This window comes from Hemitrygon akajei, chromosome 7 (genome assembly GCF_048418815.1).
Source record: "Hemitrygon akajei chromosome 7, sHemAka1.3, whole genome shotgun sequence".
Taxonomy (NCBI): Eukaryota; Metazoa; Chordata; class Chondrichthyes; order Myliobatiformes; family Dasyatidae; genus Hemitrygon; species Hemitrygon akajei.
The window spans coordinates 113,722,476-113,735,843 of record NC_133130.1 but is presented as its reverse complement, the minus strand read 5'-3'; the positions used below and the strand labels follow the sequence as shown (position 1 = coordinate 113,735,843).

General features: G+C 46.2%; 1 non-coding gene across 1 annotated transcript; it reads left to right on the top strand.

Moving 5' to 3' along the window:
* Positions 1–2,018: 2,018 nt before the first annotated feature.
* On the top strand, positions 2,019–2,092 carry trnat-agu (transfer RNA threonine (anticodon AGU)). Its single transcript has one exon. It is a non-coding gene; the product is annotated as a tRNA-Thr (tRNA).
* Positions 2,093–13,368: the final 11,276 nt, after the last annotated feature.

Below are 13,368 nucleotides of genomic sequence, written 5' to 3'. Positions count from 1 at the left end.
GTGAGTCGGCTGGTGTGGTATACTGCGTCAGTTGCTCCCGGTGTGGTCTTTTGTATATCGGTGAGACCCGACGCAGACTGGGAGACCGTTTCGCTGAACACCTACGCTGTCCGCCAGAGAAGGCAGGATCTCCCAGTGGCTACACGTTTTAATTTCACGTCCCATTCCCATTCTGATATGTCTATCCATGGCCGCCTCTATTGTCAAAATGAATCCAAACTCAGGTTGGAGGAACAACACCTGTTACGTACCCGTGGGTATCTTGTACTTGTTACGTGACAGTGGTGTTGCAGCTATACTGGACTTAAGGTAGTGGTCTTGTGATGGTGGAATGACGTCATTTTCCCGCCAGTAGAGGTCATGTGACAGGTTCTTTTTACAGGGTATAAAAGGAGGACCCCTCCCTGTGAGAAGGAGCAGTTCGTGGCTGGATTACCAGTTTGACTCCATGCCACTGCGTGGTCCAATATTATGACGCAGTTTGGTTGAAAGGTGGAGTCTTATTTAATGCCTAAAGTTTAAAAGGTCATTGCCGGCAGTTTCTTTATAATACTGCCAGTTAAAAATCAGTGGAGAGTGAAGATCGGAGTTCGGGAGCTAAAAGATCGAGGAAAGTCGATTTCGCCGGTGAAACAGGTTCGACCTTGTTTGATCCTCATTCGGAAGGAATTCGCTGACTGTCCCCGTGGTAACCCCTGCGAATAGCAGAAAGGGTTGGGTACAGTTTTGTAAAGGGAAGGTCAGTGCCTTTAAGCCGTTTCATTTTCATCTTCGTAAAATCTCCGGGAAAAGTATAGTTCGACTGGGAACCGCAACAACACGACGTGAAAGAGAATTTAAATCGTCCAAAAAGTCTCTCCTTTAATGGACTGTAAGCATTTTGAACTTTTGCAGTACTACTTTGAAGAACTGTTTTTGCAACATCGCTTTAAGAACTGTTTTCGCTTTATTCCTTTAAGAACTGTTTAAGCTGCCGCACAGCAGCTGATTTCCGGTTACGTTAGTGGTTTGTTTACTTTTTGGGGGTTTGTTTTTCAGTGTTTAATAAATGTTTTATTTGTTATAAGAAACCCTGCCTCACTTATATATTTATTGTTGCTGAATCCGTAACTCACCTTATATACCGGCTGGGTAGCCTCCAATCTGATGGCATGAACATTGACTTCTCTAACTTCCGTTAATGCCCCTCCTCCCCTTCTTACCCCATCCCTGATATATTTAGTTGTTTGTTTTTCTCTCTCTCTGCCCATCACTCTGCCTGTTCTCCATCTCCCTCTGGTACTCCCCTCCCCCTTTCATTCTCCCTAGGCCTCCCATCCCATGATCCTTTCCCTTCTCCAGCTCTGTATCACTTTCGCCAATCACCTGTCTGGCTCTCAGCTTCATCCCACCCCCTCCGGTCTCCTATCATTTCGCATTTCCCCCTCCCCCTCCTACTTTCAAATCTCTTACTATCTTTCCTTTCAGATAGTCCTGACGAAGGGTCTCGGCCCGAAACGTCGACAGTGCTTCTCCCTATAGATGCTGCCTGGCCTGCTGTGTTCCACCAGCATTTTGTGTGTGTTGACCAAACAGCAATGAAGCGCGTGTGGGTGAAATTAATAGAATGTAACCTCAGGAAATGTATTAATGTTCATCCCCGAGCAGCTGGATCCACCGGACTCGACTATATTCTTCTGCTACTGATGGCCAAAGAAATTACGTTTCGGACCAGTTCTCTTACTCTCCATAGATACTGGCTGATCCACCGACTACTTTCCGTGGTGTCTATTTTCACTTGCGCCTTGCTTGCTTAGAGATGGCCGTCTCCGTTTAATTCTCCACGGTACGGAGACAGGGAAAACGAGTGAACTGTGGCGAGAGTGGCAGCCTATATTATACATACAGACTATATAAGGATGCGTCAATACCGTCTATTTTATTGCATCTCGTCTTTACAGTCTGAATCTGAAGCCTTTCCCTCGAAGAAGCGAAATTAATACAAGTGAACTATCATTACAGCTGCTGGTCGGCGCGAGGGTTCCGTGGCTTAACTGGTCAAAGCGCCTGTCTAGTAAACAGGAGATTCTGGGTTCAAATCCCAGCGGAGCCTTTGAGGTAAGGGGTGAACTTCAACGTGATGATGGCGGGTTTCAGCAAACACCGTCAAATACACTGCAAATTACAAACCGTACTTCAGAAAACGTGATGCTGCACAAAGGAGCGGAACAATAATGCCGTGTATACGAAAGGCTGGTGGTGTCTGCGGTTCAAATAGACAAGCTTGTTTTCCTTTTATAGCTTTTTATTACGGTGTAGGGCTATTTTATGGTGACAATCGTTTGCAGCGTTTTGCTTTATGAACTTGCCCTGTTCTTACCGAGAAACGATTTCACACTGTTTCAAAGATCTTTCCAATCGAACTCCGACTAGTTGGCTGCATATTTCATGAAACCGGAGAGACAGCGTTCCAGAAATGAGCTAGAATACAAACCGATGTTACACACAGAAAATGCTGGAGGAACTCTGCAGGCCTGCCGGTATCTATGGAAAAGAGTACAGTGGACGTTTCTGGCCGGGACCCTTCATCAGGATTGGAGAAAAAACGAGATGAGAAGTCAGAGCTAGAGGGCGGGGGAGGGGAGGAAGAAACACAAGGTGATTGGTGAAACCGAGAGGGGGAGGGATGAAGTAAAGAGCTGAAAAGTTGATTGGTGAAAGAGATACAGGGCTGGAGAAGGGAGCATCTGATAGGAGAGGACAGAAGACCATGGAAGAAAGGAAAGGGGGGAGGAGCACCAGAGGGAGGTGAAGGGCAGGTAAGGAGATAAGGTGAGAGAGGGAAAAGGGAATGGGGAATGTTGAAGGGGGGAGCATTACCGGAAGTTCAATAAATCGATCTTCAAGCCGTCAGGTTGAAGGCTACCCAGATGGAATACAAGGTGTTGCTCCTCCAACTTGCGAGTCGCCTCATCGTGACTGACATATCGGAATGGGAATGGGAAGTGGAATCAAAATGGGTGGCCACTGGGCGATCTCACTTCTCCTGGCGGACGGAGCGCAGGTCTCGGTGAAACGGTCTCCCAATCTACATCAGGTCTCACCGATATACAGGAGGCCACACCGGGAGCACCGAACACAGTAAATGACCCCAACAGACGCACAAGTGAAGTGACGACTCACCTGGAAGGACTGTTTAGGGCGCTGAATGATTGTGAGGGAGGAGATGTGTGTGTGGGGGGGGGGGGGGGTGCAGGTGTAGAACTTGTTCCGCTTACAAGGATAAGTGCCAGGAGGGAGATCAGTGGGAAGGGACGAATGGACAAGGGAGCCACCCATCAATTTCCCTGCTCTTTACTTTATCTCTCCCCCCTCTCGGTTTCACCCATCACCTTGTGTTTCTTCCTCCCCTCCCCCACTTTCTAGCTCTGACTCCTCATCTTGATTTTTCTTCAGTCGTGATGAAGGATCTCTGCCCGAAACGTCGACTATACTCTTTTCCATAGATGCTGCCTGGCCTGCTATGTTCGTCCAGCATTTTGTGTCCGTTGTTTGGAATTCCAACACGTGCAGATTCTCTTTTACATATAGATGTTAAATACTTTGACACTCTCTGCGTTCGATAAGTGGAGGCCCCGAACCCCGCGCCTCCGCTGCATCCCCCGCCCAGTCTGGAGTGTTCTGCAGTAATATACGTGACCCTGACACCGATACTAGATCGTGTCCAAAACATTTCGAAATTCACTTTAATAGTCCAACCACAATCCTCGTGGAAAAAATAAGAATACGTTTACAGACGACGGCGGTGATGGGATTCACTGCCGCGTCCTTTATCAATTATACAACGACTTGAATTAGTTGACCACGTTAATGTTGAGAATGTTATATCATTGGCGCATGCTTTGAAATATTCTCCCACATCCTGTGCTTGAGGCTCGATGCATCTTCCGTTTTCCAAACCATCCAATATTTCTGCAACTCAGACCCGAGGGAACAGGGTTGCCGCTTCAGACTGCTGGGTGGGTGACGGACAATGGTTTCTCAGATATCAATGCAAGGACGCAGGTTTTCACCAGTTTTCTCAGTACACACCTGGGACATTAATGTTCACATTTCCTGCGGATGCAAGGGGTTAAATCACCTTCCATCTACCTATGTTGTCACGTTGAGCGACCTGTGCGCGTGTATTCCAAAATGTACAAGGTTTTCATTCCGTAGCCTCACGTTGCAAATGACAAAACTCACATTGAGCCGGTTCTAGAATATCTATACTCAGCCCTTCCTGAGATTCTCAATATAGTTTAATACGTGGCCATGGAGATGCTGCCAGAGGGAGGGGTTCTCTACCATCCTGGCTAATGTACTATCTCTGGAAAATAAAACTGAAGACCTTGGTGCAAGGTTGCAGAACCAGGAGGACACCGTGGATGCTGCGTGCTCTGCTTTACAGCAACATGGCTCACTCCAGCACTCCAGCCCGCGGGCCACGGCTTCCACGGCAGAGACAGGGAGGCAGCGTCAGGTAACGGCATTTAATTACTTACCATATAACAGCTCTTTTTCAGACCTGGAACACCGGTGATCAAGTGTCAACCATTCTACCTGCCGAGGGAGTTCTCTGCCATCGTCCTGACAGTGGAGTACATTTCAGCCCTGGCAAACGTCGGGAAGGCACCGGAGTTGCTGAGCCACGTGATTAGCAATCACAAGACAGCTCGCCCTCGTATCTCCTTGATCGCCTCGAGGGTCTACAAACAGGCCCCTTGACTCTGACCAACTAAAGTCACAGTAGCTACATTATCACAGTGTCTGTACAGTACCCAGCCCTGAGGTCCGTCCTCCCGCAGGCAGCCAGCAAACACAGAAACAAAATGGAATCCTTTCAAAGAACACATCAAACACCCACTGCGGGAAAAAGGAACAAATGGCACAAAGCGAGTGAACAACACATAGAATGTCAGCATTAAACCAGCAGTCCGAGAGTTTAGTTCAATTTAGTTTAATTTATAATTTAGTTCAGCACTGTGCCGCGATCTGACCGCAGGCTGCCGCGGAGCCATTTCTCGCCGAAGCACCCCAGTCTGCACCGATCACCCTGCTCAAACTGCTCAGAAACGGCAAAAACGAGCAACCGGGACCCTGAAACACAAACAACATGAACCTCAAAGCCCCCCCGCCCCCGCCCCGAGTGAGTCCACAGACACGAGCCGCACTGATCAATCCGTCCAACGTGGCACCAAAGACTCCTGCAGAGGAAAGGAAGGGTGGTGAAACGCAGGCAGACGGCGCTGAACACCCAGCCACTCTCCGCTCTCATCCTCATCCACTTCAACCTTGCTCGACACGACAGTCTGATGTAGGCAATATGGAGACGAGAAACGAGCACGGCTCCCTGGGTGTGGGCGTGACCCAAGGATACGAGGATGGGAACTGTGCACGGAGCTCCCGACGAATGTGTGGCCCAGGACACACGAAGGCGGGAACCATGCATCGTGACCCGGTAACGTTCCGACCCCGGGAACCATGCATCGTGACCCGGTAACGTTCCGACCCAGGGGAACCATGCATCGTGACCCGGTAACGTTCCGACCCCGGGAACCATGCATCGTGACCCGGTAAGGTTCCGACCCCGGGGACCATGCATCGTGACCCGGTAACGTTCCGACCCCGGGAACCATGCATCGTGACCCGGTAACGTTCCGACCCCGGGAACCATGCATCGTGACCCGGTAACGTTCCGACCCAGGGGAACCATGCATCGTGACCCGGTAACGTTCCGACCCCGGGAACCATGCATCGTGACCCGGTAAGGTTCCGACCCCGGGGACCATGCATCGTGACCCGGTAAGGTTCTGACCCAGGGGATATGGAGACAGGATCTTTGCTCGGTGCAGTAGGTGTGGGCCTGACCCAGCGGATACAGAGACCGGCATTTTACATGGTGATCCCGGTGTGCGTATGACACAGAGACATTGAGACAGGTGCTATACACTGTACGGCCAGGAACGGGCGAGGACGGGTTGGGGGTGGGAGGGATGAACATCTTCCTTGCGGTCTTAGTTCCTACGGGTTATAGACTTGGTGGGGAACTCACCGACAAACAGTTGTTGCAATGACTCAGTATTCGTGTCGTTTCATTGAAAAACAAAGAGACTGCAGGAAGGACCCGTTTTCTTCGTTAATGTTTTGTGGACAGCGGTCCCACATTTTCTGCAGTGGGACAAAGACAGAGGGAGCTTCGCCGAGTGCTTGGCGCCAGGAACGTGTGATGGGACGGTGCGGAGCGAAATTAACTGTGTCTGACCTTGAGGACATCCGTGACTATTCGATCAGATATATCCTCATTCTAAACATTACTGCCCGACTGTACAAGATCGGGGTCCTGGCGCCCGGTCCTAACGGAGGGAGATGGTGCGATGAAAACTCGGTGCCAGAGGATACAGAGGGTGGGGGGCTTCCAGCACCACGCTACCCGCCGGGTGCATAGAATAAACACGGACATTGCCATTGTCCCCTATCCATTCGTCCCTCCCCTCTGAACTCCCTCCCTGCACGTATCCCAGTATGCGGCCTAAGCGCTACACCTGCCCGTTCATCTCGTCCCTCAACTGAATTTGGGCCACCAACCAGTCCTTTCAGGCGAGCCAACACTTCACCTGTGAATTAGTCGGGCTTCTCTGTTGAGTCTGGTGCTGCTGCTGACGCCTTCTCTACAATGGCGATACCCGTCGTAAATTGGGGTCACTCTTCATTGAGTACCTCTGATCTCTCTGCCGGAAGCGGAAATTCCCGGGGGTCAAACATTTTAATTCCAATTCCCTTTCCTGTTCCGACATGTCGGTCCTCTTGTACCACGATGGGGCCACCCCTCAGGGTGGGGGAGCATTACCTGATATCCCATAAGATGTCTCATCTTGGCTGATCCATTTTTCTTTTCGGACCCAATCTCCTGAATTCTCTCCGTCTTCCTTCCTGCCCTGACCAATCAAGAATCTAACTGCCACTACCTTAAATATTCGCAAAAATGGCCTTCACGGCTGCCTGTGACAAGGAATTCCACAGATTCACCACTCCAGCTAATGGAATTCCTCTCACCTCCGTTCCAAAAGGGCTGGTATTCCCCAACGTACCATTTGTTTAATTGGAGGATTCTGACTCTGCCCCTGACAGAGAATGTTGGTGTAGGTGGTATGATAAGCACATGTACAAGGTGAATGGCAAGTGTGAGAAGGGACAGTACCCTGGGAAGGCTGTGTCTATGCCAAATGGCATTGGAAAGGTCAGCACTTGCTGGACACTGAATGGCACTTACTGGCCTTTCCTGGCAGTACCCGTGGTACCCCACAGGGTGGCGTAGTTGATCATTTGTGCCGTACCCCTGTTCCTTGAATGAATACCTTGGCCATGCTGGTTGGCATAGTAACAGCGCTATTACAGAGGAAGGACGGTTTTCAGTGAGAGCTTTACCCAGCATTGTACGGCCAGACTGTCCCCAGAACTGATATCGATGGCTTGGATGACCTGCTCACAAGACAGGTGGCACTTGTACTGCTATTGGTAAAAAATGCTACATTTCTGACGGGTCGGGAACACTACCCACCTGGCTGATCACATCTGAAAGCCGGTGTTTACGATTAAGTGGGGGAACTGGCTATTACACTCTGGGAGAACGCTGGTGGCCTTTTGGGGTGCGGGTGGGCTGGGGGACCACACTGGGGGGGGGAGGTGACTAATGGGTTTGCAATACTGGGTATTGTACTCTATTTTATATGTATCTTACTTGGGAGCTCGCGGGGGTCATACTAGACTGAGGATTGGATTGTCACGGTGTCATAGCTTTCAAGGGGTAGGTTATTAGCTTATTTGGCCGGTCAAAAGATGCTTCCGTCGTTAGTCAGGTTAAAAACTTCAGCCCCTCTTCCTATCCGTTGGTTGAAGTGCCACAGCATCTAATGTCCAGTTTCAAGCACCTCGGTGGCATAAACAGTAATATGTACGAATGCTTCGCTCTCTCTTCCCCTTTGTCCCCGGAACCGTCGGGAAGCAGTTGTCCCCGGAACCGTCGGGAAGCAATGTGCTGTGCATTTTGAATATTTAGTTCTGTAGTTTGTGTAACTTGGAGGATCTTAAATACTGATCGAATTTTTTACTGCTTGTAAATGAATGATTACTATACTTATTCACAGTCAGTATGTGATGCACCATCAATAACTCTCCGAGACGTGAGGCGAGATATAGGCTTTTATTGGCTGGAAGAAAGAACAAGCAGCAATTGACCACCATACTACATCCTGGAGACTGAGAACAGGGCCCAAGCTCCAAATGCCTTTACACCAGGGTCCGTGGGAGGAGCCACGGTCAGTGGGAGGAGCCACAGGAGCAGTCAGCGGGGGGGGGGGGGGCGTGTCCAGACAGGTATATGTAGTTCACCACAGTATGTTTGTCTCTCTCGCCAGGCCTGTGAATCTACTTCAACGCCATAGATGGGCACGACATTGTGGGTCGAAAGGCTTGTAATGTGCTGTAGATCTCTAAACAAAAAGATGGCAGATGAATAGCACCACACACTCCAGACTTCAGTTTACTTGAGTATGTGTGTTAGGGTGGGTTTCCCCTCACATGGCTGTGTGAATGTGCTACCTCTCTGGGAATTAACTGCTTGTTCTAAATTTAACAGTTGCTTGCCACGATTATGATGGAAGAGAAGTACTGTACATGCCTGGATTTGTGTTTGTCCTGTCTTGTTAAAACACAATTTGTTCCCCATACTATTGGGTTTAGGGTGAAATCTGTTTCCACACTGGCTGTGTGGAATCTAGGTTAAGGAGAAATCTAGGCATTTTTATTCCGAATATGAAATGCCGATGTTTCAGAGTGAAATAGGCATTTGGGAAGCATTCCGAGAAGCTGTTGATTTGTGTTTTTGTATCGAAATACCCAATGACTAATCAGGTGAGAGTGAGATTTGTGTCTCCCTACATTACAGAATGGCAAAGTGGGGGATGCTGATCCGTGGGGGGAGATCCTATAATCCATTCCTTTTGAACTTGCACACCAGAAAAATGTGTCATGTTTCTGGATCTGTTTAGGTATTCCTAACTACACCATGGAAAGGATGTCACTAATATCGATCCCTTTCGATGACAAGGAAAAGGTGTTGCAAGGCCGAGGCTGAGGACGAAGCCAAGTGCAGGACTCAGGCGCGAGGCAGAGTCGTGAGACGTTAGCACTGTCGCGAACGGGGAACCGGTATCCAGGAGAGTCTTTACACGGAGACAACGTTTACGTAGAGTATCCAAGAAATGATGCGGAGCTTAGAACTGACTGTCCTAAGGAATCAGGAAACGAGGTTTACTCACACTAGAGTCGACCGACAAACTGGCAAAGCAAGCCTGTGCCGCCCGAGTTTTATCCCATGTTCGCTAATGGGAATCAGGTGTGCTCTAATTACGGAACTGGGAATGATTGGAAATCAGACGAGGGGATTAAGGCCCAATTAACAAGGTAACAGCCATATGGGGAATTGCCAGATGGGCCATGACAAAAAGACTGTTGAGGAAAATTGTTCAGCTTCTTAGTTTTTGGCGTTCTGTTTTGGAGGAAACCAGGAGGGAATAGCCTATTCGTGCCAACGTGGACCCATTGTATAGTAGCAGCCTCAAGGAACCTGAGCCTTAGTAACTCAAAGAGTTCCACAGATTCACCACCATCTGGCTAAAGAAAGTCCCCCTAAAAGTCCTCTGTTCTAAAAGGATGCCCCACTATTCTGAGGCAGTGCCCTCTGGTTTTATACTCTCCCACCACAGTAAACATCCTCTCTGCATCCACTCAGTCAAAGCCTTTCACAATTCGATCGGTTTCGATGACGTCTTTTCATTCTTTTGTATTCTAGTGAATGCAGCTCCAAAGCCATCAGACTGTCCTCATATGACAAACTATGCAATCTTGGAATCATTTTCGTGAACCTCCTTTGAGCCCTCTCCAGTTTTAGCACATCCTTTCTAAGATAAGGGGCCCAAACCTGTTCACAATACTCCAAGTGAGGCCTCACCAGTGTTTTATAAAGTCTCAACATCACATCCTTGCTAAGATTATTAATTTTGTTTTATGGAATACAAACGGTTTAAACCATCCAATTAAATGGAAAAAAATTCAAGGTATTCCACAGAATGAATGCCAATATTATCTTTGCACAAGAAACTCATGTGAGGAAAGAGGATAAGCAGTGTTTTTTCAGGTTTTGGAAGGATCAACAATACCATTCGAATTCCCAGGCTAAAGTGAAAGGAGTTTCTATTTTTATAGATTCTTCAATATCATTTGTTCACTACGAAACAATTTCGGATCCAAATGGTAGATTTTTGTTAATCACTGGCCTACTCCATAATAAAAAAGTGGTTATGGTTAATGTTTATGCTCCGAATGTTGACTATCCTGAATTTTTAAACACTTATTTACACCCCTTCCCAATTTAAATGAGTATATGTTGATAATGGGGGGAGATATTAATTGCTGTTTAAATCCTTCAATGGATAGATCTAAGTCTAATCAGGCACTTCCGAATAAATTGGCTACCTTTATTAATTCCTTCTTGCTTGATTTTGGAATTTCAGAAATTTGGAGGTTTTAACATCCAAAGGGTAAAGAGTTTTCATTCTTTTCCCATGTTTATCACAGATATTCGAGAATTTACTACTTTTTTATTCTCTCGTTTAATTCCCTCTGTTATTGACTGCAATTATGATTCCATTACCATCTCTGATCATGCGCCCCTGAAACTCACTATTAAATTAATGGATACACCTTCTACTTTTGGACAATGCTGATTCAATTCTGTATTATGACAAGGCTCAGACTTTGTGAATTTCATTAAGGAACAGATTGATTTCTTCTTTTCAACAAACTGTGCGGAAGAAATTTCCAGTGGGGTTTTAGGGATACTTTTAAAGTATACATCCATGGACAGATTATCTCATATTCTGCTGGACTGAAAAAATGAATTAATAAAGAGATTTGTATATTGGTTGATAAGATTAAAGCAATTGACAAGATATACTCTATTACTTCTAGTCAGGAGCTTTATTTAAAAAAAAGGTCGTACTTCAAATGGAGCATAGTTTACTTTTAACATCCTCGATTGAAAATCAATTAATTAAGTCTAGAAGTCACTTTTATATACATTGTGATAAATCTGGTAAACCATTAGCTAGTTAATTGAAATCTGCTTCGCTTAAACGTCAGATTATTAAAATTTGTAAACGAGATGGAACTATGACGGTTGATCATGATGAGATAAACGAATCTTTTCAAGAATTTTACACCTCCTTATAGCAATCAGAATCTCCTGATGACCCCACTATAATGCACGAATTCTTAAGAAAATTTAATGTTCCAAAATTATCATCTAATGAACGTTTAGTAATAGATGCTCCTATTATGAAACAAGAAATAAAAAATGCTATTTCTTCGATGAATTCGGGTATAGCACCGGGCCCAGATGGTTCTGCAGTACAATTTTTAAAATCCTTCTCTACTATACTTTCTCCCTGGTTATGTAGAATCTTTAAGGATGCATTATTTATAGGTAAATTACCACAATCTTTTTATGGTGCCTCTATTTCCTTAATTCTTAAAAAAAGATAAAGATCCCACTGAATGCGCATCATATAGGCTTATATCCTTATTGAATGTAGATTCTAAGATCTTTTCGAAAATTGTGGCAACTAGAATGGAGAATGTATTGCCTCAAATTATTTCAGTTGATCAGACCGGATTTGTTAAAAACAGCTATTCATCCTTTAATATTAGGAGATTTATGAATATTCTTTATTCTCCCTCATTTAGAATTTCAGAAGGTGTCATCTCATTGGATGCCAAGAAAGTGTTTGATAGAGTTGAATGGCTAAATTTATTTAGTATGCTTGAGAAATTAAATTTTAGCCCGCAATTTATATCTTGGGTTAAATTGATATACTATGTCCCAAGGATTTGGTGCTTACCAATAATAGACAATAGCCAATAGGTGCAGGAGTAGGCCATTCGGCCCCTCGAGCCAGCACCACCATTCAATGTGATCATGGCTGATCATCCACAATCAGTACCCCGTTCCTGCCTTCTCCCCATATCCCTTGACTCCACTATCTTTAAGAGCTCTCTCTAACTCTTTCTTGAAAGAATCCAGAGAATTGGCCTCCACTGCCTTCTGAGGCAGAGCATTCCATAGATCCACAACTCTCTGGGTGAAAAGGTTTTTCACTGAACTCCGTTCTAAATGGCCTACCCCGTATTCTGAAACTGTGGCCTCTGGTTCTGGACTCCCCCAACATCGGGAACATGTTTCCTGCCTCTAGCGTGTCCAATCCCTTAATAATCTTATATGTTTCAATCAGATCCCCTCTGATCCTTCTAAATTCCAGTGTATACAAGCTCAGTCGCTCCAATCTTTCAACTTATGACAGTCCCGCCATCCCAGGAATTAACCTCATTAACCTATGCTGCACTCCCTCAATAGCAAGAATGTCCTTCTTCAAATTTGTAGACCAAAACTGAACACAATACTCCAGGTGTGGTCTCACCAGGGCCCTGTACAACTGCTGAAGGACCTCTTTGCTCCTATACTCAACTCTCCTTGTTATGAAGGCCAACATGCCATTAGCTTTCTTCACTGCCTGCTGTACCTGCATGCTTACTTTCAGTGACTGATGTGCAAGAACATCCAGATCTCGTTGTATTTCCCCTTTTCCTAACTTGACACCATTCAGATAGTAATCTGCCTTCCTGTTCTTGCCATCAAGTGGATAACCTCACATTTATCCACATTAAACTGCATCTGCCATGCATCTGCCCACTCACCCAAACTGTCCAAGTCACCCTGCATTTTCCTAACATCCTCCTCATATTTCACACTGCCACCCAGCTTTGTGTCATCTGCAAATTTGCTAAAGTTACTTTTAATCCCTTCATCTAAATCATTAATGCATTTTATAAATAGCGGCAGTCCTAGCACCGAGCTTTGCGGCACCCCACTAGTCACTGCCTCCCATTCTGAAAAGGGCCCGTTAATGCCTACTTTTTGTTTCCTGTCTGCCAACCGATTTTCTATCCATGTTAGTACCCTACCCCCAATACCATGCCCACTAATCTCCAATGTGGGACCTTATCAAAGGCTTTCTGAAAGTCCAGGTACACTACATCCACTGGCTCTCCCTTGTCCATTTTCATAGTTACATCCTCAAAAAATTCCAGAAGATTAGTCATGCATTATTTCCCCTTCATAAATCCATGCTGACTCAGACCGATCCTGTTACTGCTATCCACATGTGCCACTATTTCATCTTTTATAATTGACTTCAGCATCTTCCCCACCACTGATGTCAGGCTAACTGGTCT